We start from the raw sequence: 21,340 nt of genomic DNA, 5'->3' as shown, positions 1-21,340 counted from the left end.
CAGATTTCACTTAAAAATGCGCATTACAGTGGGTTGCAGTCTGATTACTTTTTTAGTCCCATAGTTAGTTGTGTATGACACTTTTAAGGTGCTACATGGCTTTTTATTTATCTCCAATAAGGCATTTTTGGTAGGGTATGCCTTTTTGGATGTGCATTACATTGTGTGGTCGTCTATGACACTTTTTGGCTGCCTTGTACCACACTTTGCCTATCTTCTTGTATTTGTTGAAAAAGCTTATTTAGTCTTGGGGGCTATCACTGTATAATAAGTAGACGAATTCGCTTATAGTAGTTCTGTCGTGTTATAGAATAAAGTTTGTATACTGTAGTGTAGTGCAGTATTGCAGGAATGTAATGTAGTCTAATATACATTGTACTTCTACACAACATATGCTTTCAAGGCAATGCAAACAACACTGTCCAGATCAATCACAACAAAGGGCACCTTGCTTATTTTGGTTACTTAAAATAACATGGCAACTCATTTCTGGGCATACTGTATATCTGTACTTCTTCCTTTAGGTGGCGCCCTGTCCCACACAAAAGCAGGAAGGCAAACACACGTCCTCCAGCTTCCCAGAATGCAGAGCGCCTGCTCAGGGTCGCTCTTGTTCGGCGAGCATCGTTACTTGTTCTCTGCTTGCTTGGTAACCAGGAGGAAGTGCGGGGTTGATAAGGTACCTCGGGGCACGACGTTCAATTCACAAATAGAGAAAGTAAGTAAACCAATATGCAATTTAATAACGCGGGCCGCCGGTGGATATTGGATGTAAATATTCCCCGTTGCTGTTCTGGTTTCCGTGCATCACGACACAGTTTTCCTGTAGCCGGACGCTGCCCCCTCCGCGCCACAGTGCGGGTAAAGTTTCAGTTGTTGTGGTCACGATCGCCAAGGTTTACAAACGTCACACTTGTTGTTTATACGAGCAGGTCTCATGGTGGTCGGGGGGGACCCGCATGCTCTCACCCAGTCTCATATCCCATTCAGCTCCATCTGTGTCAATACAAACTGTAGAGCTGTCCTCGGGCACAAGCACTGGCCAAACCGGCGTTTCTTTAAAAGACACAAACGCGGGGATGCACAGCCTGTGCGCCATAACTTTCTCCTGGTGTTTAGTATCGTGGTGGCGTTGTTGCAGCGCAGACTCCCACAGAGCTGCACTTTGCGTGTGATATAACTGGCTCAAAAGCGCAGATCTGTGCAGAACTGCTGAAATCTGCGCTACAAGAACGCAACCCGTGTGCTTTTGTAGTGCTCCGTAAAACTGTCTGCTGCGTTTTGTGTCTTGTTTGCACGTGTTTACTATTTCTATGCGATATTCCTGACACGATCGAGAGCAAGCGCCACAGCCACTGACAGACTACATGCACACGACAGAGCCATGCAGTCCGCCTGCAGGTCGTTTCCCATTGAGCTGTGCAGGGGAAGGGGGCGTCTTAAATGAGCTGAAATGAAGGTGTTCGTTTCCCCGTCTACATTCAAATGTGCTTTGGAGACCCATAGGAAGGGACTGCAAACCATAGATTGCTCTTAATCCAGGCATTGTTTTTTATTGCATTACCGGAGTGTGTGTCCGCAGGCAATATCCCGCTTTCAGAATAGTTATGTGCAGACATTGCCACCGAAAAAACGTAGGAACATCGGCGTCTTGACATACACAACATCCATACATATTGCTTGGTAGTAGCTAGACCTTGTGGAGTTGAATATCACTGAGCTGAGCTGTCTTGAAATGTGAAGTATTTTTAGTGCAGTAACAAGACAGGCAGCTATGTTCTGTATAGGTGGGATTAGAAGCTGCTCCATCTCCTAGGCTGTTTTTTTTAAGATCGGAAAAAAGGGCTTGCACAGTGCTGTACAATAGACGTGATGCAATCTGAATCTGAGCCGTCACTGGCTAATACCTGATGTGCTTTTTCTATGGAAACACAGTTCCATTGGGATATATGCACATGCACATTATATTAACAAACCTTTACCTGAGAACTGATGACTGATTTGAAAGATTGCATCATAACAGTTTAAAAAGTAAAACATTATACTATAGTGTACTAGAAAGATTAAATGTGGTTAAATACCAATGAGAATGACTGAGTCCAAAAAGAAACTGTAAGATAAGTGTACTACTAGAACACTTAGCCAATGATAATTGTTTAATATTTCTGCCTTTTGCACCTGTGATCAGCTACTATAGTTACCCATGGTTGAGAATCAGCTCTAGAATGGGAGATCAATTAAGATTTGACAGGCCCCCAACTAACCACACAGTGTATTGTCCTTCATTGTGTCTAAAACATTTAGTAAAAGTCTTCTGATCAATCTCCCATGCGTCAAAGCAAATTAAAGAAGTTTGAAGTCTGAGTCAGGGCTCTACACTGGATACTGAGTTGTAATGAAGATCCTTCTCTATAGAAAAATAATTATATGAATTAATTCCAACTGTCTGACTAGATTTAACAATACACACAACTAATACATACACACACATACACACACACACACACACACACACCGATTAGCCATAACATTATGACCACTGACAGGTGAAGTGAATAACACTGATAATCTCGTTATCATGGCACCTGTCAGTGGGTGGGATATATTAGGCAGCAAGTGAACATTTTGTCCTCAAAGTTGATGTGTTAGAAGCAGGAAAAATGGGCAAGCGTAAGGATCTGAGCGACTTTGACAAGGGCCAAATTGTGATGGCTAGACGACTGGGTCAGAGCATCTCCAAAACTGCAGCTCTTGTGGGGTGTTCCCGGTCTGCAGTGGTCAGTACCTATCAAAAGTGGTCCAAGGAAGGAAAAGCGGTGAACCGGCGACAGGGTCATGGGTGGCCAAGGCTCATTGATGCACATGGGGAGCGAAGGCTGGCCCGTGTGGTCCGATCCAACAGATGAGCTACTGTAACTCAGATTGCTGAAAAAGTGAATGCTGGTTCTGATAGAAAGGTGTCAGAACACACAGTGCATCGCAGTTTGTTGCGTATGGGGCTGCGTAGCCGCAGACCAGTCAGTGTGCCCACGCTGACCCCTGTCCACTGCTGAAAGCGCTGTTTTGGTGGCAGAAGGGGGACCTACTCAATATTAGGCAGGTGGTCATAATGTTATGGCTGATCTGTGTGTGTGTGTGTATATATATATATATATATATATATATATATGTCACCTAAAGGATTATTAGGAACACCATACTAATACTGTGTTTGACCCCCTTTCGCCTTCAGAACTGCCTTAATTCTACGTGGCATTGATTCAACAAGGTGCTGAAAGCATTCTTTAGAAATGTTGGCCCATATTGATAGGATAGCATCTTGCAGTTGATGGAGATTTGTGGGATGCACATCCAGGGCACGAAGCTCCCGTTCCACCACATCCCAAAGATGCTCTATTGGGTTGAGATCTGGTGACTGTGGGGGCCAGTTTAGTACAGTGAACTCATTGTCATGTTCAAGAAACCAATTTGAAATGATTCGACCTTTGTGACATGGTGCATTATCCTGCTGGAAGTAGCCATCAGAGGATGGGTACATGGTGGTCATAAAGGGATGGACATGGTCAGAAACAATGCTCAGGTAGGCTGTGGCATTTAAACGATGCCCAATTGCCACTAAGGGGCCTAAAGTGTGCCAAGAAAACATCCCCCACACCATTACACCACCACCACCAGCCTGCACAGTGGTAACAAGGCATGATGGATCCATGTTCTCATTCTGTTTACGCCAAATTCTGACTCTACCATCTGAATGTCTCAACAGAAATCGAGACTCATCAGACCAGGCAACATTTTTCCAGTCTTCAACTGTCCAATTTTGGTGAGCTTGTGCAAATTGTAGCCTCTTTTTCCTATTTGTAGTGGAGATGAGTGGTACCCAGTGGGGTCTTCTGCTGTTGTAGCCCATCCGCCTCAAGGTTGTACGTGTTGTGGCTTCACAAATGCTTTGCTGCATACCTCGGTTGTAACGAGTGGTTATTTCAGTCAAAGTTGCTCTTTTATCAGCTTGAATCAGTCGGCCCATTCTCCTCTGACCTCTAGCATCAACAAGGCATTTTCGCCCACAGGACTGCCGCATACTGGATGTTTTTCCCTTTTCACACCATTCTTTGTAAACCCTAGAAATGGTTGTGCATGAAAATCCCAGTAACTGAGCAGATTGTGAAATACTCAGACCGGCCCGTCTGGCACCAACAACCATGCCACGCTCAAAATTGCTTAAATGACCTTTCTTTCCCATTCAGACATTCAGTTTGGAGTTCAGGAGTTTGTCTTGACCAGGACCACACCCCTAAATGCATTGAAGCAACTGCCATGTGATTGGTTGGTTAGATAATTGCATTAATGAGAAATTGAACAGGTGTTCCTAATAATCCTTTAGGTGAGTGTGTGTGTGTGTGTGTGTGTGTATATATATATATATATACACACACACACATATTACAATGACAATACATACAGTGAGGGAAAAAAATATTTGATCCCCTGCTGATTTTGTACGTTTGCCCACTGACAAAAAATCCAGAAAAATGCATTTCAAAAAAGTTATAAATTGATTTGCATGTCAATGAGTGAAATACATTTTTGATCCCCTACCAATCGGCAAGATTTCTGGTTCCCAGGTGTCTTTTATACAGGTAACGAGCTGAGATTAGGAGCACTCTCTTAAAGGGAGTGCTCCTAATCTCAACTCGTTACCTGTATAAAAGACACCTGTCCACATAAGCAATCAATCAATCAGATTCCAAACTCTCCATCATGGCCAAGACCAAAGAGCTGTCCAAGGATGTCAGGGACAAGATTGTAGACCTACACAAGGCTGGAATGGGCTACAAGACCATCGCCAAGCAGCTGGGTGAGAAGGTGACAACAGTTGGTGCGATTATTCGCAAATGGAAGAAACACAAAATAACTGTCAGTCTCCCTTGGTCTGGGGCTCCATGCAAGATCTCACCTCGTGGAGTTTCAATGATCATGAGAACGGTGAGGAATCAGCCCAGAACTACACAGGAGGATCTTGTTAATGATCTCAAGGCAGCTGGGACCATAGTCACCAAGAAAACAATTGGTAACACACTACGCCGTGAAGGACTGAAATCCTGCAGCGCCCGCAAGGTCCCCCTGCTCAAGAAAGCACATGTACAGGCCCGTCTGAAGGCCCAAAACACACAGCCAAGGCAACAAAGGAGTGGCTCAAGAAGAAGCACATTAAGTTCCTGGAGTGGCCTAGCCAGTCTCCAGACCTTAATCCCATAGAAAATCTGTGGAGGGAGCTGAAGGTTCGAGTTGCCAATTGTCAGCCTCGAAACCTTAATGACTTGGAGAGGATCTTCAAAGAGGAGTGGGACAAAATCCCTCCTGAGATGTGCAAACCTGGTGGCCAACTACAAGAAACGTCTGACCTCTGTGATTGCCAACAAGGGTTTTGCCACCATGTACTAAGTCGAAGGGGTCAAATACTTATTTCCCTCATTAACATGCAAATCAACTGATAACTTTCTTGAAATGCGTTTTTCTGGATTGTTTTGTTGTTATTCTGTCTCTCACTGTTAAAATACACCTACCATTAAAATTATAGACTGATCATTTCTTTGTCAGTGGGCAAACGTACAAAATCAGCAGGGGATCAAATACTTTTTTCCCTCACTGTATGTGTGTAGGCACATTTTTTGAAAAATATGATCCAATAGTGTAATATTGTTAAGTGTTTATTCAGAATACTCAACTGCACAAGGCACCCAAAATCAGGGGAAAACGCTTTTCTTTCCTTTTGTGTAACTGAAGGAACCCAAGTTTTATAGTGGTGGTGACTCTCTTTGCCTTTGTTTTGTGTGATGTTTTTCCACAAATTATATTTGTGGGGTATCCAGTAAACAGGCTTTCAAACATTAATGACACTGTTCTTGCTTAACTGTTTTGTTAAAAGTAAAATGTGCATCTCAGTTTTATGCTTGACGATTACCTTCAATGACTTTAACGTGACACCTTGCTTAATAAGTATTTTGAAAGCATTATAGATATATATGATGGAATGATTAACTGAATGGAATGTGACTTTTGAATGCCTATATATATATTAAACCGATTTTCCTACGTTGATTTAGTTTTCCAGATTGTGCAAGTTATCTGTGCTATGTGCAACACTGATGTGAGTGCTTCTGGTTGAATACAATCCTGTTTCATTAGATTTACTGAAGAACAGACACAAATTTGCCTTACAATGCAATAGTTTTGTATGTTTATGTTTTTTTGTTAGTGTCATGAAAGTGTTGCTACCACTGGTATCACTTAGCAATGTATGCTCAGTGGTTATATTAAGTTTATCAGGCATCACAATGACTCTGAAATTGCTTATGAAAAATATTATATTATATTTCCTCCGCTTTATAAATATATATATATATATTTCTAGGTATAATGTTGACAGACTGTTTGAATTTTCAACTAAATGCATTTATTTTCATTATTTGCAGGTAATGGACCAGTTCTATTACTCATTTTGTTAGTAATGTTCAGAGTGATATAAATGGTTATTGTTACGAACTATGGAATTACAGTTCTAGTATGGTGCTGCAAATAACATTGACAACAGCATTGTTCATAATCGTGCAGTAATATTTATAGCTTGAATCTGAAATCTCTAGATAATAAACTAAAAAAAAAAATCCTATTCAGTTGCTTATTCCGGCCTAATTTTCATTTTGAAATGATAGTCTTTGACTTTATTGATTTATGTTTTTATGCAAATGCTGCTCTGTTTAAAAACATTTAGGCCTCTTATTTTGTTTCTGATTTAAAACAAAATTGAAACATTTATGGAATAATGATGCCTTAAATGGATTTATTTCAATTATATATAAAAAAGTCCTAAAACTAGCAAAAATATAATTATATTGTGATGTGGTCTTCTGTTTTGGTAGACTGCATATCCATCTCTTTAAAACTTTATAAATTACATGTATAATAGTTAGGCCTATTTCCCCAAGTGACAAGCTCCATTTCATGATATTTATTTGTAGGTAGTGTGTAAAGTAAATGCTTAAACCAAAAAATGAAGGGGAGCCAAAAACGGATATATTTTGCTGCTTTAACTGGAACGGATCCATTTAAGTTTGGAAACCGTTTGTGGCATTTATTGTTTCTGTAGGATTAATCTCATTGACCAAAAAAACATCTCAGCAGGTCCTCTGGAATAAGATGAGGTGTAGGGCAGGTAAACTTATCAAGTAACCAGTTACATGCTTCAGAGTTCTTCTTCCTAGTTGAATACATTTGAAATAACCTTGCTTAGAACAAGATAAGCTGGTTAAATTTAATATTCCTTTTAGCAGCCTAGATATATTTCGCTTCAACCAGCATAACTCAGGTTAGACACTGCTGTATTTTAAGTTGTTTCCAAGACTATATCCTTACACATTTATTCTTTTTGTTTGAATTTTAATTTTGAACCCTTTCAGTTTCAGGATTATCGACTGCTACCTCCTTTGTACAGGTGCGCGAGAGTTGCTGGCAATATACACTCTTCACCCTAAAGCGTGAGCTATAATTTGATTCTTTCCACACTGCAAGCCCACATGGCTAAAACGTTGCTAGGAGTACTGACTGTCTCATGGAGACAAGGCAGGCTCACTGGTGCCCTGGCAGCCAATTGTGCACTGCTGCTGTGTTACAGCTGTCTAATGACATAGCATAGATTCTAACCAGCCACATCAGGGTCCAACCTACACTTTGAGCAGAAGTCTTATTTGTTGAATCACTTGGGAACCCTGCTCTGCCAAGCATTCTCAAACTCTTCAGGCAATGTTTTTTTCTTCCATCATTTATATTGCACAATCCTCAACCCCCACCATTTCCAAATAAATACTGAAATCAAGGAAATCAAAATAATTTAATTGCAAATGAAAGTCAAATGTTGAAAGCCATCATGCAGGCCACGGGCCTTTGGTGTACCCAATACTCTCTTTACCAAGAGCATATACTGATGAAGTGTTGAAACTTACCTTGTGGTGAATAGTTCCCAGTTGTCTTTTGGGGTCCACATTTTATGAACCATTGGTTAGAGCACTAATTAGGAATTCTTATACAGATTTATCTGGTGCTGCAATGTTTTGGTCCACACATATGCAGACATATTGTAGACCCCCACATTAAGGCTTATACTTCGTTTATTTGTTCACTGCATCTTATTCACTGTAATAATTAAGTATAGTTGTTTTACAATTCAATCAAAAGTGGCAATGTTCAATGTACTTCATTTTTCACTGCCTTTCTTTTTATTAAACAAAGCTTTTTCATTACTTCACAGCCTGCTCTTGCTTACTCTTCTACCCAAAACAACCTTGTTCCAAAATAGTTTTGATTTGATTTTATGTTGTGAAGCGAGAATATCATCGTCTTGGTGCATTTTAATGAGTGGATGGAACAAAATATAAATTGTAGAATGGTATAAATGGAATTGGAAAAAGCTGAAAAAAAAAGATGAAAAATGTATCACAATTCTCATTTTCTGGATGATTTTGTGTGATCTAAAACCTAAGCATTGAAAAGAAAAACAATATATTGATAAAACACTTGTTAATAGTGCATCTACCCCAATGCCCCAACTTTACGTGCGATTATGACATTGTGCATACACACACACACTAACTCAGTGTGTGTAGTTTCCTTAACCGTATTAATCACTGTGAAAATGTGCCTTTGCTGGCCATCCTGTGATTATGAATGTCATGCTTTTAAATTAAATCAATGTTGTGAACTCTGGATATTTACCTGATCTACTGTGACTGAGTTGTGATAAAATCTTGACATTTCAAATCCTGACTTTCATTATAGTGTGATGGAAACTTGCAGGTCATCTTTCTTATGACCTCTAATTATGGCCTTTATCCTGTATCCATTTGTAACTAGCATTTTTAACTGACATTATTAACACATTTTCTCTCTAAAAGAGTGAATAAGATGCATGTATGTGTTTCTGACACAGTCCTGTCTCTGGCAGTGTTAGGAAAGCAGTCTTTTGTTTCCGAGTTCTGCAGCTGTAATATATCTTCATGTTGGGATGAGGACGTGACTTCTATAGAACTACCCAGCAGTGTATTTGGCAGCAAGATCAATATGTATTTTATTAAATTGCTTCTCGTTCTGCCTCTGGCCGGGAATCGAATCTACCATGTCCCATTAAAGAGTTGCCTGATGCTAACATCTGAGCCAATGCATAGTTGTGAAATATTTTTTTGCCTTGACCCTGATGCATACTTGCCTCGATTTAATGTCTAGGTTTATCATTGCTTTTAGAGGGATATCATTTTCATTTTGGCAGAATCTTTAAAATATATATTGCGAGTAAAAGCTGGCAATTTTCCCAGGACCAGTCGCAAGTTCTCCCTCTTATTTTTAAAAATAAAATCTAAAAAGTAGGGTTGGAGTTGATCTATGGGGAAACTCAGTTTCTATTTAATATGGTAGTGATATAGCATTTTAAGAATGATGTGCAGAAAGGGTCTCTACCATTTCAGCAACGGTCAATCAGTCATTTTACTTGCGTTCATTTTCCCTTTTGTATTCCTGGAAGAGTTAATGAAGACATTATTGAGAGGAAGAGCTGTAGGAGGTTTAGGTAATATTATTCTACTGAATCTTGAAGACAGAGGGAGACCAGACGTTTAAATATTTCCTAAGCAAATTAGGTGGTTGCATCTTTACAAGATTAGATAATTGCCCAGTTTATTATAGTACTCTGCTTTAAGATTTGTCTGTGGCTGTCAAATAAATCTGCTTTTGAATGATGCATATATATTGCTACTCATAAACTGATTTTTTTAGGCTGCTCAGTGTGCTGTACTCATAACTGTCTTCAAAACTAGTTTAGTAGTTTTTTTTTCCTGATTTGAACATAAAATATAAATGCAGTTTGTAGACATAACATAAAAAGACTTGTGTCAGCAGTATAATGACAACCTCTATCAAATGTGGCTTACTGGCTTGTAGTAATGTTAATCAAAATGTATGCTTTATGACATTCATATACACATTTCCTTTAGTTAGCACTATGTTTAATTTGACATTTCATCACCATCACCATCAGCCTATGTCAGTCCACTGCTGGATAAAGGTCTCCCCAAGATGTTGCCAAATGCTTCGCTGTATTGCTTCTCTTTTCCATGCCAAGCTTGCAAAGTATATGATTTTATATTCCCATCTTGTATGTGGTTGTTTTCTAGGTCGTTTTTCATCTCTTGGGATTCATTAAATAAGTTTCTTTATCCATATTTGATCAGTTGCAATTTTTTTGCTGTGTGTCCGGTCCATTTTAACATGTTCACTCTTTGAATTAGGTCACATATTTTGGTTTGTTCTCGGATCCATTCATTTCTGTTTCTATATCTTCTTGTTATTCCAAACATGCATCTTTTCATGCTCCTTCATGTCATCTGCTGTTTCTGCATCATTTTTGCATTAACTTACCAGGTTTCACATCCGTAAGTGACATAATTTGACATTTTCACAAGCTTATATCTATTGGGTCTAAACAATGGTTTAAATAAAATAATGATTAAAACATTTCACAGACTGTTTTTCTTTGAGTAAACTTTTATTGCAAATAACATTGTGCACATGACATTTGCTGTAATATAAAGTCTGGCAATCAGAATTACGTGCCATATGGAAAACAATACTAAAAAAGCTAACAACTGAAAACTTGTGCAAGATCATGAATTTAAAAAGAATCTGTTCACAGTGATTATAATTTAATCTTTTTTGAGAATAAAGGATTCAGTCCCTAGCTTAGTTTTTTACGTACATGTTTGAATTTTATGACATGCATAAACAAACAAGTTTTGATTTATATTGATATGTTTTACATATTACACACTTCTTAACATGCAAGGATTTATTCAGGTGAATGCACTGCAGGAAAAGAGTATTATCTTATTGCTCAGCTGTCATCGATAGTGAGATGTGTTTTTGCATTTTGCATTTAAAATGTGATAACTGTAAATGTTGATCAGGTCGCAGGACCCACATTACACACACATAATCAACAGATCCTTCTTTCATCTTAGGACTTCAAAGTAAACTGGGACACAGTTTCAAGTGCCATTACTGTGCACCAGTAAGCCAAAATTGACATCTATGACTAAAGAAAAATGCTGAAGCCACAAAAGACTGTAACAAAAAAATGTTTTTCTTCCCATGTAACATAATAAACCATAAATGGATGAATAAACAGAAATACAGAGGGTTGGCTCTGACTTTATGGAATGGAATCTAGGAAGCCTCTAGACTTTGGCTTTGTGGTCGATGACACCATATAAGCTCCATGGGTAACTCATATACCAAGTATAATAGCACATCTGCAAATGTAGCAATTCACATAACAGGAAACAAACATTTCAACTTCTGTCTGAGCTACATTTGTGCTTGGCTTACACCTTTCTAGAACAACTCTGTTACATTAGCTTTTGCAGTTGAGAACACAGAATGAGGAAGTACACTGACGTGGTGATTATCCTCTGGTAGGGTTAATTTGCTAACCCCTTGCACTGTCACTGGATGGCACAGTTGAACCACAGAAAGACGTCTGGAAGCCTTTGAATCTTTTCTTCACCATTGAGTTCTATTTGTTTAATCAAATGTCTGAATGTTTTAGCTTTGTTAGCTTTGTTAATGCTGCTCTGTTTGAAAACATTTGTCAAATTTTTTTTGTTTCTGATTTAAAACAATATTGAAATATTGATGGACTTAATACATCTCAGCAGGTCCTTTGGAATAAGATTGCAGTCAGGGCAGGTAAACTTATCTATCAAGCAACCAGTTACAGGCAGTTGTACTTCCTGGTTGAATGTATTTGAAATTGTTCCCTGTATTTAAAAACAAATAACATCATTGTAGGTCCAAGTAAACCAAATTACAAGCTTACCTTCTAAAATGAAAAGCTTTCTATTTCACAATTTATACAGTAAAAAAAAGATGCATTCAGATTTGGAGAGGTGGAAATCTTACCCTGTATTAAGGAAGATGAGGTTTGGAAAAAAGGAGCTCCTTGAAGTTGTAAGGACTGGGACCCAAGACTGGATTATTGTAGTACCCTGCTCATTGGCCTGTGTGTGACAAATCAGATTGTGCAGAATGACTAAAAACTATATTCTTCTGCTTCAGAATTTGCCCCTCAATGCTACATCACAAATAATTTTTCAGACACCGTTTCTCTGTTTCTTTTGCTTGTACCATAAAGCCAGGTATGCTCCCAGCTGGAGATGTCCAATAAGTGCTGACTGTGTGCACATACCTGTGGAGGCAAGCATTCTCCGCTCTGTAGCTGTCTCTGAACGCCACCTCAGGCACATCTTCGATCCCTGAGAGTCTTCAGCTTTCTCTCATTATGTCCCTCGACTTTGGAACTGCTTGCTTTAAAAAAAAAAAAAGAAATGCTGATGCCTGGCATATTTTGCCTGGGCTAAAATCACAGTTTGTGCTTATCTTGCCTCATGGCTCTATAGTTATTGTCCTCATTATTAAGCTCCCCGAGTGATGCTTGTGCACGAACAAAGCTTGAGGAATCCAGTATATTCTAATTACCAAGGATTATGAAATGTGCCTTGGTGCCAAATGGTTTGCAATCCCAAGTAATTTCCAATTTAGATGGTTTTATACTCAATTATGGTATCAGGGATGCTCTTTTCCCACAGTAGGTGATTTGTATAGTTTATGTCAGTTGTTGGATATATTTCTTTGTATTTTTGTTTTGTAGAATGTATCTATTTAGATGCATGACTGCATGCAACTATATACTGTAACAGGAAAGAAAAAAGTTTGCACAAAGGATTGATTTTGTTTAACTTTAAACTGTCATAGATGGCTCATTCACGTGAGTGATGGTGAATCAGTTAACATAGCCTATAACCATGCCTTTTATATGAGAAATGTTCTTTGTTTTAATTGTATCACGATGAGAGAGCTTTAATTTTCCCCAAATTGCTCTTCTGTGATATAACCTCTTGTTTACAGTGGGGGGTCTGGTTGGTACCTGGTTTCACAGCAGGAGGCTTTAATTAACAGTTCATGGATAAATATCTGTCTATATATAGGCTAGATCTTGATTATATTCTGCCGTTTCTGTTTTAATGTATTAGAGCCATCCTTCACCATCAATTCTAAGTTCATCCTGGTTATCAGTCTTGGGATACATTTGTCATTCTGATACTTGGGGTAGTTACTTGATTACAGAACTACTTTTGGTTTCTGAAAACTGCTGCTAACCTAATGTGATGGGTAGGTTGAATTATAGATTTGGAAGCTGAAACAGTAATTGTGCATCTCATTATTGTTCCATGCTATGTAGAGAACGTCTGATGGAATCTTGGGAAACTGGTAAATGTAGGGTCACATTTGCAGCCGATTGTCACGGTTCAGTTTCCCACGCAAGGCAGCACATAGTGTGAGTTCTGCTGAATTTGGAAATGTGCATGAACAGTTGTTTTCACACCTGTGGGAGGTAGCCTATTCATTGTTCCTCCATCTTGTTGTTGTGGTAAGCAATCGTATACTTCAGAAGTGCTTTTGAATTGCTAAATTTAATCTGAGTCGGAGTATCTATTTATTTGTGTAAAATGCCTCATGGCAGGTGTCTTTTTTTAATAATCTCAAGATTTAAAAAAGTTTTTGCTTGTGGGCTTATAATTTTTGCATTACAGTCACCTCAGAATCCAACAAGTGTGGGCATATTACCTTGTGATTGAAGAATGCTGCGCTTCCTGTGCAAAAGTAGATTTTATTGGCGTACTTACTGTTAGATGCTGTGTAATCTCTGGGTGGTGCGAAATATCTTAATTATTGCGTGGCAGAGTTAAAGCAGTTCAGTTCACATGTAGAATAAGAAAAATGAAATCTTGTAAGCATAAACTCCTCATGCACGAACCACACTCATGCAATTCTGACTTTGCTGCTAAGGTTTTGAAAAGTCCTTTAATTCCTGGAATATTATACTTGATTTAAATGTTAAATGTTTCCTAATATGTGAATTGTATGCTCTGTGCTTGTTTGAAGAAACACTATAGCATACCACTAACATCTGTGATCAACTGCTACTTGATCCAATTCAAGTTAATTCTGGTGGATTTCTTAAATTGCCAATACATTTTGTTATTCCTCTTTCAAATTGGTAATTGAGAGCTGAAAACTATACACAAATCAGACAGGGTTGCCAATACTTTGTGGGAGGCTGATTTTTTTTTTTTTTTTAATCATGCATTTACTTAGATTAGATTTTAAAAAAGTAAAAAGAAATGCAGAAGATAATGCAAACAAACAACATATCCCACAGATTTTGGGTCTCTGAGCCCTTGTTAGTGTTTTGTGCAATAGATTTTTGTAAGATAAAAATAAATTGTGCTAATGGAATAATTGATGCCTGAATACGGCCATATTGATTTTGAACTCTGGTTACAAAGGCTGATGTAACCTTGATACAAAGCTTCAGTGGACCAAGGGTTTGTGAGCAACATTGATTTTTTTTTTTTTTTTCTCTCACTGCATCACCTGTCCTCAGCACTTATACTCTCTACTTGTCAATTTACTATTATTTATAACTTTAAAAAAAATCTGGTATAGTTTTACTTTTTTGAAGGGTCCATTAATATAAGATGTGACACACATTCATCAATAACCCCATGGGATGTCACCAGATGATAATTAACAAAAAAATATCCAATATGTGGAGTGCTGTAACTCAGCAGTACCCGAGTTGAAGGTGACGCATTGCAAAAGCTAATGGACTGTAGTATTCCTTCTATCCTTCATCTAAAGTACTCCTATGCATTTTCAGATATCACTCTACCTTTTATCGATACCCCCAAAACATCTGGATTCACCATTTGAATTTAAAATCCAGTGCAGCCGACACATTTTTGGAGTGAAAAGTATTGTTTGTGGTGTGTGTATCTGGTGGTTAGGGGTGAGGTGGGGGGGTTGCTGTTCCCACAACACGTCCACAGTGATTCACGTGGAAGGTTTGTATCCTAGCAACACACAGAAAAAGCTCTCACTCGTGGGTACCTTTCAACACAAGACTGCAAATAGGTCTCCCTTTCTGTGAATCAGTGAACAAATGTTTAACTGTAATCAAAACTTGTTTGATATTATTAATCCATGCCAATCAGTGATTGATTAGGGAAATAATTGTTGCTCCATGCTAATTTAAATCTGTGTGTGAGCTGCTCTAATTACTAGAGGGCACCCCCTCCTTTCCTCTATATTTACATCCAGAAAAGGCACATCATTTCAATCAAAGTAGAAGAAAATTGGGTTAAAGAGCCTTTTTTTTTTTTTTTTTTTTTTATCCCATCATATCTAATCATAGTTCTTTTATATAGGCCACTAAAGTACAAGAAATTTTGAGGAAATAGTCATAGTTACCTGAGAAAGGGTATGCTGGTTTATGTTATTGAGTTAGCCCAGGCGCACTAGTCAGTACTTAAAAAGAGAGCGGTCATTTATAAACCTATAAACATGGGTCAAACTTTAATGTTGTAATCGGCTGTGCAGTGCTCTTTCTCAGGGGTGAGGTATAGTGCCCCCTTTAGAGCCAGTATTGCAATACCCTTCTTAAACTTTCAGACATTAGCCAAACCCTCAATAACAATATATGTATTTTCATAATAGGGACATCCATGGTTTTTAATGTACCAATAGCATCTGAAAACAAACTTTTTATCTTGTAGTCACTTGCAGTACGCAATATATTTATCATCTTTTGCAAATGTGTTGGTGCATCACACCACGCTGTACTGCCGATCTGTTTTATTCAATTTATTTTGGTACGTGCAGTATTTTAGTAGCTATGGTCTGCAATTTAGGCCTGAAAAGAATATTTTCTTGTTAGTGTGACTGTCTGCAGAATGGCAGAAAGGGGAATGGGACTAATGACTGCTGGTTTTTAAATCAAGCCCATCAGCACTCATAGATACGCAACCCTCAAGTGTGGCTGAGACAGCATAAATGAGATAAATATATTCTTCCTCCTTCATTTTTATCCCAGTTTCATGTATGTGTGTATGTGTCTCAAGTTCTTTTTGGTTCCCTTAGTTGCCGAGAAGAAGCAAAGCAAAAGTGTTCATATAACTAGATAAAAAGAGCTGAAGTGCCATCCCTAGATAAGAATTGCCCTGCAGGGAAACATTAACCAGTTTTAATATTCAGACTCTCCATAAAAACGCACCGGAGGGACAATTAAATGATTTTGGGACTTTTTTCCTCATTTGTCAAAAAGTATTTCGAGAAAGTGTACTCTTCATACAAAGCACCATTAAATTGGTCTCAAGGAGACAAGTGCCTGCTATGTGTTAGCAATTTACCTCTCATGTTTTTAATGCTAATCTCTTTAGTGATCTGCCAAACCACTCGCATCATCGTAATCTGGCTAATTATTTAATTGGGTACTTAGTGAAGTTTTTTTTAATATATTATTATATTTGAATGTATTTTTCCCTGTCATATTACAGCTTTCATAACTTTTTTAAAACTACAGGAGAGAATTAATGTTCATTTCTTGGGGGGAGTTTGTAGGCACAACCATTTTAATTGTGTAGGCTACATGTTGCAAGTGTACCAGAGTCATTAACGCATTGCTCCCTGTGATTCTCCAGCCCTCTTCCTCCTTCATATTAATACATTTTCTTTTTTTTTTTTAGTTTTGGCTTGAAATAATGTAATCAACAGAACAAATTATCATTGTGTGAGTGGGAGGAAATTGCTTGTAATCTTAAGAATCATCAGGAAGCAGTGTCAAGAGTTTTTGCTCATTGACTGAAACACTGACTACATGTTCTTGGATATGTGCTTTCAACTCTGCTATGGCTGATGAATGGAATACACTGTTCTGTGTTTTCATCTGCCTGTCTTTCCCCCTCCCCCTTTTAACTAAAAAATGTTTTGACTAAAAGAGAAAAAAGATTTACCTTGGGCAACTTTAATTCTTACCTAATGCGAAAGTCCTGTGAATAACAATGTCAAAGCAATGCTAACTCTATTTTTAACATAATGGTGCCCCCTAAATGTTTTGAAATAATAACCTAGCATACCCTGTGAATACTTACTGCTTTGTGAAGTCTAGTTTCTTAAGCCTTGTTCAAATGCTTAAAATGCAAATGTCTAATGATTGGCTACTATTATTATTATTATCATTATTTATTTCTTGGCAGACGCCCTTATCCAGGGCGACTTACAAAACATAAGAGCAATACAAAGTGCAACTGGATAACATCAACTGGAAGTCACATAACCAAGTCCTGTCCCCCCCTTAATCTCTCCTTTTTATATTTGGTAGGGTATGTGGAACATTTGAGCTGGAATCCTTCACATATCTAATTTTGCTGTGACACTCCCCAGAGTTTTTAAAACATCAGATTAAGTATTTATATGTATGTGAAAATCAGGGTTGGGGTAAAGACACTAAAAGTCAACAGGCAAACTTTCCACTGAAATCAGGTTGGTAAATGGTGTGGTGGTCATTTTGCAGATGAAGATGTAATGATATTATTTTGTGAGGTAATTCCAGCCAAAGTCACCAGCATTTACAGGGAGCTTTAGGTGACTATGCAATTACATACAGTTAGTGGGAAATGAGTCATCACAGGGCAAATCCTTCTCCTGAGGTAAGTGTCAATTTCCTGTTGTGAGCATCATCTTTTCCATCTGAGGTGTTTTGGTCCTTGGGTTGCACGGGACTCTGAAAGCATGTACAGTAGCCTTGAAATGTATTCAAACCCTTGACAAAGTGTAACTAAAGTTGATTTATCAAGAAAATGCAGGTGTACACTCTACACATCAAATATTGTCAGTATGCTGTCAATAGCATACATATAATTGATGCTTGCAACTTTTAGGTCATCACAGGTATAAATGCATTTGGAGCATATTTTTTGCATGAGTCTTTTCAGAGTACATTGACCCCTGTTAAAAACATTAAAGACATTGTACTTCCTGTCAATTCACATATCAAGCTATGAATGTGTTGTATAAAAGTTATGCTATTCACACTGATTGGACACAGTGTCCATGTGGGAAACGGATTCCACAGGAAGAAAAACTATGTAATCCGTGGCTATACAAACACATGAATGGTTTTGCCTGATATAACCACATATTTCAGGTAGTCTTGATGTATTCCAGTTAATTGGAGATTCATTATAATAGTCACGGTATCTGCACTAAACCTGGCAAATTTGCCTGGGTAGGAAATCGCCTTGTTTATATTTGCTTGTAAACTGAAGAGCTAACAATTGCTAATTTTCCTGCTCTCATGAGGATATGTGTTTGGGAGATGTACACTGCTACCTTAGCCGTAATTGACTACGACAGAAACACGGGCATCTCGGAGGCTGACTCTTCTAATTGGATGGTGTTTCTTTCTTTTTGGTTCACAGAGGATTCAAGTGTTGCCCAGCATTATCTGCCCCAGTAGGAACTAACTGGCAATGGTTTGAATTAGCCTGACTCGTCCCTTGATCTGAGAGGTTATGTATAATGTAGGGGATCTAATTGAATCATTAGAGGACTTTATTTTCAGTTCTTTAATTTATGGATGTCTCTTCAGTGCACAGAATATCATTTTACTGTTTATATTGCCAATGAAAGTTGAAACAGGCTGGCAAATAGACTGTAGCCAAGATTATTACATTGTCGACAGGTGAAGACCGAGTCCTAGTAAATAAGACCTACATTAAATTCTAGGTTATTGGAGTCTAATCTTGCTGCAAACCAAATTCTGGATCCATCAAATGTATATGTTTATTTATTTTTTTAGTTATTGTTCCTTTTGTTGACCGATAAACATTCCTAATAACATCTTTTTCTATTGTTAGAGATTGTAAACACATTGTGTTTGCTCGGCAGGATGGAAAATAAGGCTTTACAGCCTGCTGCTTTGTGCAGTTCTTCAGTTTGCTATGCACAATGCATATTAAGAGTGGGACTGATACAATTAATATTATGCTGGCAAAGCAGAAGGAGCTCTAGTTCCTGTGAAGGTGGTGATGTTTCCCCCCCCCCCTCAATTTACAGTGCCTATTTTAAAACTAAATACAAAACAAAACCACTTCTGGAATGTGTCCTAGAAAAAGAACATTAATGTTGAATGTTGAAGGATTTAATCATCTTGTGTTAGGGCTTCACATTTCCAAATGTTTTGTTCCTGATTGGGGGGTTTTGCCTGTTGTGCTGATAGGGCATGTTGGGCTTCATTGCCTAATATAAATGATAATGAATTTGGAGAGTATGTTAAATCTGTAATTCAGTATAACCTTGTTCCGACTGCTCTGAGTAATTGAGAAAAATTAAATAAACCAGACTTTTGCAATATGACAGATGGGATTTCACTGTCCCACAAAAAAACTATCGCTCGCATAGTTTGTACTTGAGTGTGTAACTCAAACTGGAACATCCCAGATGTGCAGGTTTCTATGTCTGTCCTTGTTTGTGTATAGGATCTTCAAGAATGCTGTAAGTAAATAGGTTGTGGGGATGTAAGAGAGGGGGATTCAGCTTGGGAGGTTGGGAGAGAAATATTGGTAGTGTGGATTAAGGATCTGAAGCCAAAGGATCAGGTTTAACATCCAGAACAGATTTAGTTTGTGCATCTTGATGGCAGGCCAAGGCATTTCATAATCTTCCAACTCCATCCTTCACATTTGTTCCATTTCATAGCTCCACCAAAGAGCTCATATTTCATTTTGGGTTAGCCAAACCCTAGACTATATTGTCCGGTGAACTCAATTGGTAGTCCACAGTAACTGTAGATTATGTTGGTTTAGGATTGAGATGCCAATAGGTTTATGACCTGTAATATGTTTACTTGCAGTTGTTAATGTAATTAGACTTTTTCCCTTTCAAAGGATTCAAGAATATAGAAAACACAAATGTCTTAAGTCACATTTTATAAAAAATCCTCTTTTTTTTTTTTTGGTGAGACGAAACTGCAGTTATTTGTTAGTTTTAATTGAGAACACATATGTTTGTAAGCATTAGAAGCATCTTAAGAAAAGCATCTTAAGGAAATAGCTCTCTTCTTGCCAAGTATACTGATCACATTTTCAATGTGATCGAGCATGCTTTTGGGCCTCTGAGTATCAGAATTTACCTCGTTGTATTAAGCTTTTTTAATTATTTTTCTTTTATTTTTTTGTTTGTTTTGTTTTCCAAAATATACTGCTCTGTAAACCAAGCCTTGTCATATATATAGCCTGCAGACTACTTAAAACCTTCCAGTCCATCAGCTTGTCTATCTGTCCAAATTAAGTCTGGGCACTATTCTTCCTTAGACTGTAGATGAGCAGTCAGCAAATTGCTGCTCAGCAATAAATGTGTCAGCCAGAGATTGCTGTTTAGCATGTGTAAAGTACTCCGCTCCCTGCTGTAGGGTAATGCAGTGCACATAATGTACAGTAAGAATGTCTTCTGTAGTTAAGAAACAGTGGTAGGTTTGTAATTTGAGAGCGTAACTCTTGATCCTTAGCAGAAATCAATGCAGTGGACTTGGTTGAGGGGGAAAAGCTTATTGCTGGCTTGGATGAATTTCAATAGGGCTTTTAAGGCTTTTCTATATCCATGCTAATGCTTATTAACGGTGCAGGCCACAGTCATTGGCCCTTGAAAAATATGAAAGGTTGTAAAGCATGAATTTCATTTTCTTGTACACTCGCAAATCTAAGAACTTTTTTGTTTTGTTTCTTTTATCCATTTGCACCACATTTATTGTGCAAGGATAAATCAATTTTTCTACCCATAACAATATGGATAACAATACATAGATACTTGGAAGGTATGTTTATGTTAAATTCTTCAGTATTTAGATAATGTAAAAGCTGCAAGGCATCTGTCTGTAGCAGATAGATTTTCCAGTGCATCCTATTTGAGGGACTGGTTATTGATGTATATATTGTGGTACCATGGTAGGTTACAACAATACTCCAAAATCCACCTACGTGTGACACTTACATCATTTTTGCTGTGACCTGTATCCCTAATTTCAAATTTTGAATTCTGATATTTTTTTTCTTAAACATCCAAATCTTTATTTAATACAGGGATAACAATTAATTACTAGATCTCCTAGGCATCATAATATTTACATTCTGTATTTTGAATATTTAGATTGTCTTGTCTGTCATCTTTAGAACTTTATGCTTTTCTTTGGATTTGAAAAATATCCAACATATAAGGTAGGGCATGGCTAACATTTTTTTCCAGTGTCAGTTCAGTTCTAGTTTTAATGTCAGTACTAGACAGATTTGATACTATAGTATCTCTTACCTCTGGCAATGGTTCAATACTTTATATGCAAATG

General features: G+C 37.9%; 1 protein-coding gene across 3 annotated transcripts in view; it reads left to right on the top strand.

The window, feature by feature from the left end:
* The first annotated feature begins 562 nt into the window (after positions 1-562).
* enox2 (ecto-NOX disulfide-thiol exchanger 2) overlaps positions 563-21,340 on the top strand; it is a 209,965-nt gene continuing 189,187 nt past the window's right edge. For 2 of the 3 annotated variants that reach the window (XM_066714985.1, XM_066714984.1), the window contains exon 1: positions 563-718. The gene's annotated coding sequence lies outside the window, so the exon portion shown is untranslated. Of the gene's footprint in view, positions 719-7,448; positions 7,536-21,340 lie in introns of those variants that run through there. The other variant, XM_066714986.1, reaches the window with a different exon arrangement.

This window comes from Amia ocellicauda, chromosome 10 (genome assembly GCF_036373705.1).
Source record: "Amia ocellicauda isolate fAmiCal2 chromosome 10, fAmiCal2.hap1, whole genome shotgun sequence".
NCBI lineage: Eukaryota > Metazoa > Chordata > Actinopteri > Amiiformes > Amiidae > Amia > Amia ocellicauda.
Note: the sequence above shows the minus strand (reverse complement) of the source record. Positions and strands in the feature narration are given on the sequence as shown.